Below are 7,713 nucleotides of genomic sequence, written 5' to 3'. Positions count from 1 at the left end.
ATCATAGATTGCATAGAGAACAAGTTCAGACTCTGTATGATTCAAGCTTCCTAGCTTTGGCCTTCCCCCTTGTTTATCTTCTTTGGGGCTATGGAGAGTAACATGGTACCTGTATTTAATGGCTAATATCAACTTAAAAGTGAGTATATTCCATGAATATTCATTTTGAAATGAGTTACTTCACTCAGGATGATATTCTCAAGCTCCATCCATTTCCCTGCAAAATTCATAATGTCTTGATTGTTAATAGCTGAATAGTATTCCATTGTGTTGTTGTATCACAGTTTCCTTATCCATTCTTCATTTGAGTTTCTGGCTATTACAAATAAAACAGCTAAGAACATAGATGTGCACATATCTCTGTGGGTTTTGGTATATGTGCAGGAATGCAGTATGTTTTGGTATATGTGCAGGAATGGTACAGCTGTGTCTTGATGTAGAACTATTTCCAGTTTTCTGAGAAAACCCCTAATTGGTTTCCAAAGTGCTTGTGCAAATTTTCACTCCCACCAGCAATGAAAGATTGTTCCCTTCATTCTACATCCTTACCAGCATGTGCTATCACTTGAATTTTGATCTTAGCCATTTGAATGGATGTGAGATGGAATCTCTGAATTGATTTGATTTGCATTTTCCTGATGACTAAGGACTTGAACATTTTTTTAAGTTCTTTTCAACCATTAGAAAAGGGAATAAAATAGTCCTAAGAGGCAAATGGAGGAAGGGAATTAGGAGCGATGAGGGACATGGGATAGCGAGGGTAATGGGATTCAGGATCAGGTGTGGGAATGGGCAGGAGACATGGCCAGATGTCCAGGAAAATGAATGGAAATCTGCAACTGGCAAGGATGAAGAGATAGAGCTATCACCAGGATGAGATAAAGACCTGGGATAAGGGAGGAACCCAGAATCATTGGAGGTGACATCAGCTGTGAATGAATTTTATATCACTCTATTATGATGCATACTTAGATGCAGTCCTCATTTTAAATGATGTTTTATTTTTATTGAATTATAATTTTTATTCATTTTGATATATTTGCTATTTTTGACATTATTTGCATATATCTTCACAGGAATTGATCAGATAATACTTCAGAGTTTTCAAGGTGAATATAATTGTATTTTAGATATTCACTACATAAAAATAAGAAAAATGAAAGTTGTTTTCTAGAATGTCATAAAATTATATCAAAAGGAAATAATTTCTATTTATTTTTATGAACTCTGTCTCAAAAATCCATATTATTTAGTAAGGTAAATGTAGAGTCAGCATCTTACCACATTTTGATCATATAACTAGCCAATGTTACTAGTTAAAAATTTATCTACTGTCTACAAAAGTCAAAAAATATATAAGTGAAAATATTGATGGGAAAATATTTACATATATTTGATCTGAGATCTTGTTTTGGAAAAATATTATGTTTACTAATTTGAAAAATAAATTCTTTTGAGATTCTTTATTATTAAAAGACAGAAGAGCAAAAAAGAAGGAAGCCGTTCAATAGTGCCTCACCTTAATCTAGTCTACTTTTAATTGGGTTATGTACTTCACAGTTCTCTCCAAACATGAACTGTTATAGGTAGTAATTTAAAACTTGATATGGGAGGACAGTGGAAGAGAAGGGGGCTTACAGGACTTCCGGGGAGTGGGGGGCTAGAAAAGGGGAAATCATTTGAAATGTAAATAAATTATATTGAATAAAAAAATTTAAAAAAAACTTGATACAGTTTAATAACAGAAGGAAAAAAGGAAAAGACATTGGGTACAAAGCAAAAATTTGGTGTTCCATTAAAATAGGATAATTTCATCTTCACTGTGCAACAATAGCAGAGTAGAATTTTAATGTATGGATATGTTTTAAGAATTTATATACTCAAATGAGCATAAGTGGAATCATAATTATGGTTTGAAATGTGAAATTTTACATTTCTTGTGTGAATAACAGTCAGTACATTGTTTCATTTCAAAAAACTAATAATATTGAATGATAAATTTACATCTTGGGCATTAAGACTAAAAGATTCTCTCATGACTTAGGTGAAAAATATCTTCAGGTATATTCAACATACTAAAAACAAAAATATACTCTTACATCCTCTAAACCACCTCCTTCATCTTGATTATTTTGAACTAAAATTCAAAAGAGCTGTACACTAGTCTTTCTTTATGTTTGTGTGAGAATATTGCATAGATAAGCACACTGGTGATTAATGCGAGTAAAATCCTATATTAAAGCTTATATGTGGTGCAAAAACTAAGAGATATCAAAGAATGTGTAGCTCTCTTTTTCAGCCTATCCTGTTTTCTATAGGTCATTTTTGTGCTATAGATTTGCATAAAAAGTTGTACATAGTAGACAGTCCAAAGTACACTAATAGCCTCACTAATCATTCAGTTCACTTCCATTTCCCACATTCTCTTCTATTAGATTCGGCACGTCTGGTTTCATGTGGAGGTTCTTGATCCACTTGGATTTCTTTCTTCAGAGACTTGAAGTTCTTGTCACACAGATCTTTCACTTGCTTGGTTAGAGTCACACCAAGATATTTGATATTATTTGTGACTATTGTAAAGATTGTCATTTCCCTGATTTCCTTCTCAGCCCCCTTATCTTTTGAGCAGAGGAAAGCTACTGATTTGTTTGAGTTAATTTTATATCCAGCCACTTTGCTGAAATTGCTTATCAGCTATAGGAGTTCTCTCATGGATATTTTAAGGTTACTTATGTATACTATCATATCATCTATAAAGAGTAATATCTTAACTCACTCCTTTCTAATTTCTATTCCTTGGATCTCCTTTTGACACCTAATTGTTCTGGTCAGAACTTTAAGTAATATATTGAATAGATAGGGGGAGAATGGGCACCCTTTTTCTTGTCCCTGATTTTAGTGGGATTGCTTAAAATTTCTCCCCATTTATTTGATGTTGGGTATTGGTGTGCTATTTATTTTTTTTTATTATATTTAAGTATGGAACTTGAATTCCATACTTAAATATAGTAAAATTCCATCTCTCTAATACTTTTAACAGAGAGTCAATACACAAAATATACAAATAATTTAAGAAGGTGGACACAAAAGAACCAAATATCCCTATTAAAAAGTAGGGTACAGAGGTAAACAGAGAATTCTCAACTGAGGAATCTCAAATGGCTGAGAAAAACTATTCAAGAAATATTCAATATCATTAGTCAACAGGAAAATGCAATTCAAAATGACCCTGAGATTTTACCTCACACCAGTCAGAATGGCTAAGATCAAAATCTCAGGTGACAGCAGATGCTGGCAAGAATGTGGAGAAAGAGGAACACTCCTCCGTTGCTGGTGGGATTGCAAACTGGCATAACCAGCTCTGGAAATCAGTTTGGTGGTTCCTCAAAAAATTGGACATAGTACTACATGCGGATCCAGCTATACCACTCCTGGGCATATACCCAGAAGATGCTCCAACATGGTTAACAAGGACACATGCACCACTATGTTCATAGAAGCCATATTTGTAATAGCCAGAAGCTGGAATGAACCCAGATGTCCCTAAACAGAGGAATGGATACAGAAAATATTGTATATTTACATAATGGAATACTACTCACCTATTATTAAAAACAATAACTTCATGATATTCTTAGACAAATGGATGAAATTAGAAAATATCCTGAGTAAGGTAACCCAGTCACAAAAGAATACACATGGTACATACTCACTGATAGGTGGATATTAGCCAAAAAGAGGCTCAGAATACCCAGTATTCACCTCACAGAACATATAAAACCCAAGAAGAAAGAAGATCACACTAAAGTGTGGATGCTACAATACTTCTCAGAAGGGGAAAAATAATATTGGAAAGGAGAGGGAGAAAAGGATCTGCAAGGGAGAGAGGAGGGGGGAGGAGAAAAGAGGGTGCAGGTACCGGAAGAGATGGGGAAGAAACACAGAGGGTCAGGATTTTGAAAGGAGGTGTGTAGCATTGGGGAAGGGAGAACTGAGGGCAGCCACTAAAATGTTCCTAATGCTAGGAATCCAAGAGGTTCCAGGACCCAACAGCTAATGGGGACATTAGCCAAAATACCCAACTAAGGGGAGAGAGAACCTGTAGAGACAATATCCAGTGAATAGGCACAGCCCCAGATTAAGGGATAGGGCCACCCACCTACCTCAAAAATATTAATCCAGAATTCCTCCTGTCAAAAGAAAATGCAGGGACAAAAAGTAGAGCAGAGACCGAAGGGCTGAGCATCCATAGACTGCCCCACCCTTTTGCAGACATCAAACCCAGACACTATTGTGGATGCCAAGAAGTGCTTGCTGACAGGAGCATGATATAGCTGTTTCCTGAGAGGCTCTGGCAGAGCCTGACAAATACAGATGTGGATGCCAGCAGCTAACTATTGGACTAAGCATGGGGACCACAATGGTAGAGTTAGGGGGAGGAATGAAGGAGCTCAAGGGTTTTGAAACTTTATAGGAAGAACAACAGTATCAGCCCACCAGAGCCCCCAACACAAAGCTTTCAGAGACTAAAACCACTAATCAAAAACTACACCAGAGATGGGAAGGGGGACCCTGGGCTGCAACTGGATATGCAGCAGACCATGCCTTACCTGGCATCAACAGGAGGGGAGCCCCTGGTCCTGTGGTGGCTCTATGATCCAAAGTAGGGGAATGCTAGGGCACAGAGGCAGGAATGGATGGGAGGGAGGAGGAGCACCCTGATAGAGGCAGGGGGAGGAATGAAATGACAGGGGCTTTGTGGAGGTGATATTGGGAAGGAGGATAACATTTGAAATGTAAATAAATCTTACCAATAAAAAAATTAAAAGAAGAAAAAGGCATTTATAAAATAGCTTGATTGAATGAGCAAAATTCCTCACTGTAAAACAACTGTGAGACTTCTGAGATTATGTCTTCTGGAAATGACTCAATAGGATAATTAGTCATGAATGAATGTAATCAACCAAGAAAAAGGAAGAAAGACTACAGGCATAGTACCTACATAATAGGGAGAAGTGTGTAGCATAGGTCCTTTATAGGTAAGCTTGCTTCCGTTGAAACGTTTGGTTGGCTACATAATCACAACCAGTAATCATGACCAATGTTTAACTAAAATTTGTTCAGGAGGAGCGTATTTTCTATAGTCACTCTGAGAATTTAAAAAAATATTTTATAATGTTTTATGAGATTATACATATATACACGCATATATATATATATAATGCATTCCTATTCTAATTACTTTCACCTTCACTTATTTTTCTTCTGTCCCTATTAAACACCTCTAACCTTTCCCCACATTCTTTTTTTCTTTTGTTTTGTTTTGTTTGTGATCTACTGAGTTTAACTGAATCTATCTGTGTGGCCTTATGCTCACCTTGGAGAATTTCATCTCATCAGAGGATACACAACTGAAAACTATATTTGTGCTTCCCTTAGACCCCCTTCAGTAGTCCATTGTCCAATACAGACAGGTGGGGATACAATGACCTTCCCCGTCTATGCATGACTGTTGACAGGCTCATGTCAGCCGACTGTAGGAAGCCACATTACCGCTAGAGCCATGATTAGCTTTGCCCTGCTAATAAGAAAGATTTCACAGCTCTTCTCCATGTCTTGTGCTTATTCCTTTTCTCTTCATGGGTTCATTGAGCCTCTGCATATACCACATTCCATTGAGAAAATAAGTTTTTCCGACTTAGATTTTTGTTTAAAAAGACTTGGTAAAAATTTCTCTAATTAAAAATTTTGATAAAAAATTTTAAATCATTTGAAATGTAAATAAAAAATATATCGAATAAAAAATGTTATCTTTAGATAACTTAATGCAAGGTCAAGCCATTTTCAATACATGTGCTTAAATTTGTAGACAGAGGCTACTATAAGTCCTTTTATAGTATTTTTATTGGTTTTTATATTACTATATATTTAAATAATATATAGTATTATTTTATAATACTATAAAGTATTTTATAGTATTTTATTGGTTCCTTTTGAATTTCACAACATGTACCCCAATCCCACTCCTCTCCTCTTCCACCTTTGTAACCACACCCTATCAGGAAAAAAAATGTTCTGGAAGTTGTAGTGTGTCTTAATGTGTCCCACAGAATACCCCTTTGTCCACATTTCTTTGCTTGCAAATGTTCATTGGAATAACTCATTGGTCTGGTATAAGGTTACTGGCTTCTGCTAGTCTATCAATACTGCACCCTCACTGAGACAACTTTCAGTATTCTGTTGTTGCCCTGGAGTCACAGAGATCTTGTAATTTTGAATCTGTAGGACAGACACATTCAAGTATTATAGATGGAATTTTTTAAATTTTTTAAATTTATTTTCTATATTCTTTGTTTACATTCTAAAAGCCTTCCCCTTTCCCAGTCGCCCCCCCCCCCATATGCCCCATAAGTCCTCTTCTCTCCATCCATTCTCCTGTCTTTCCCCCTCCCTTTTCTCTGTCCTGGTAATCCCCTACAATTCTGGATCAAGCCTTTCCAGGATTAGGGCCCTCTTCTTCCTTCTTCATGGGAATCATTTGATATGCTAATTGTATCTTCAGTATTCAGAGCTTCACGGTTAATTAATATCCATTTATCAATGATTGCATTCCATGTGTATTCTTTTGTGATTGTGTTACCTCACTTAGGATGATATTTTCCAGTTCCAACCATTTGCCTAAAAAAATCCATGAATTCATTGTTTTATTTGCTGAATAGTACTCCATTGTGTAAATATACCACATTTTCGGTATCCATTCCTCCACTGAGGTATATCTGGGTTCTTTCCAGCTTCTGGTTATTATAAATAAAGCTGCAACAAACATAGTGGAGCACGTGTCCTTATTACATGCTGGAGAATTCTCTGGGTGTATGCCCAGGAGAGGTATAGCAGGGTCCTCCGGAAGTGTCATGCCCAATTTTCTTAGGAACCGCCAAACTGATTTCCAGAGTGGTTGTACCATCTTGCAATCCCACCAGCAGTGAAGGAGTGTTCCTTTTTCTCCACATCCTTGCCAGCACCTGCTGTCTCCTGAGTTTTTAACCTTAGCCATTCTGACTGGTGTGAGATGAAATCTCAGGGTTGTTTTGATCTGCATTTCCCTAATGGCTAATGATGTTGAGCATTTCTTAAGGTGCTTCTCAGCCATCTGAATTTCTTCAGGCAAAAATTCTTTGTACCCCATTTTTAATAGGGTCATTTGGTTCCCTGGGGTCTAACTTCTTGAGTTCTTTGTATATATTGGATATTAGCCCTCTATTGGATATAGGGCTGGTGAAGATCTTTTCCCAATTTGTTGGTTGCCGTTTTGTCCTTTTGATAGTGTCCTTTGCCTTACAGAAACTTTGTAATTTTATGAGATCTCATTTGTCAATTCTTGATCTTAGAGCATAAGCTATTGGTATTCTGTTCAGGAACTTTTCCCCTGTGCCTATGTCTTCAAGGGTTTTCCCCAGTTTCTTTTCTATTAGTTTCAGGGTGTCTGGTTTTATGTGGAGGTCTTTGATCCACTTGGAGTTGAGCTTAGTACAAGGAGATAAGAATGGATCAATTTGCATTCTCCCGTGTGCTGACCTCCAGCTGAGCCAGCACCATTTGTTGAAAAAGCTATCATTTTTCAGCTGGATGTTTTCAGCTCCTTTGTCGAAGATCAAGAGACCATAGGTGTGTGGATTCATTTCTGTGTCTTCAATTCTATTCCATTGGTCCACT

Source organism: Apodemus sylvaticus, chromosome 15 (genome assembly GCF_947179515.1).
Source record: "Apodemus sylvaticus chromosome 15, mApoSyl1.1, whole genome shotgun sequence".
Classification (NCBI taxonomy): domain Eukaryota; kingdom Metazoa; phylum Chordata; class Mammalia; order Rodentia; family Muridae; genus Apodemus; species Apodemus sylvaticus.
The sequence above is the reverse complement of the archived record's forward strand: the minus strand, read 5'-3'. Positions refer to the sequence as shown.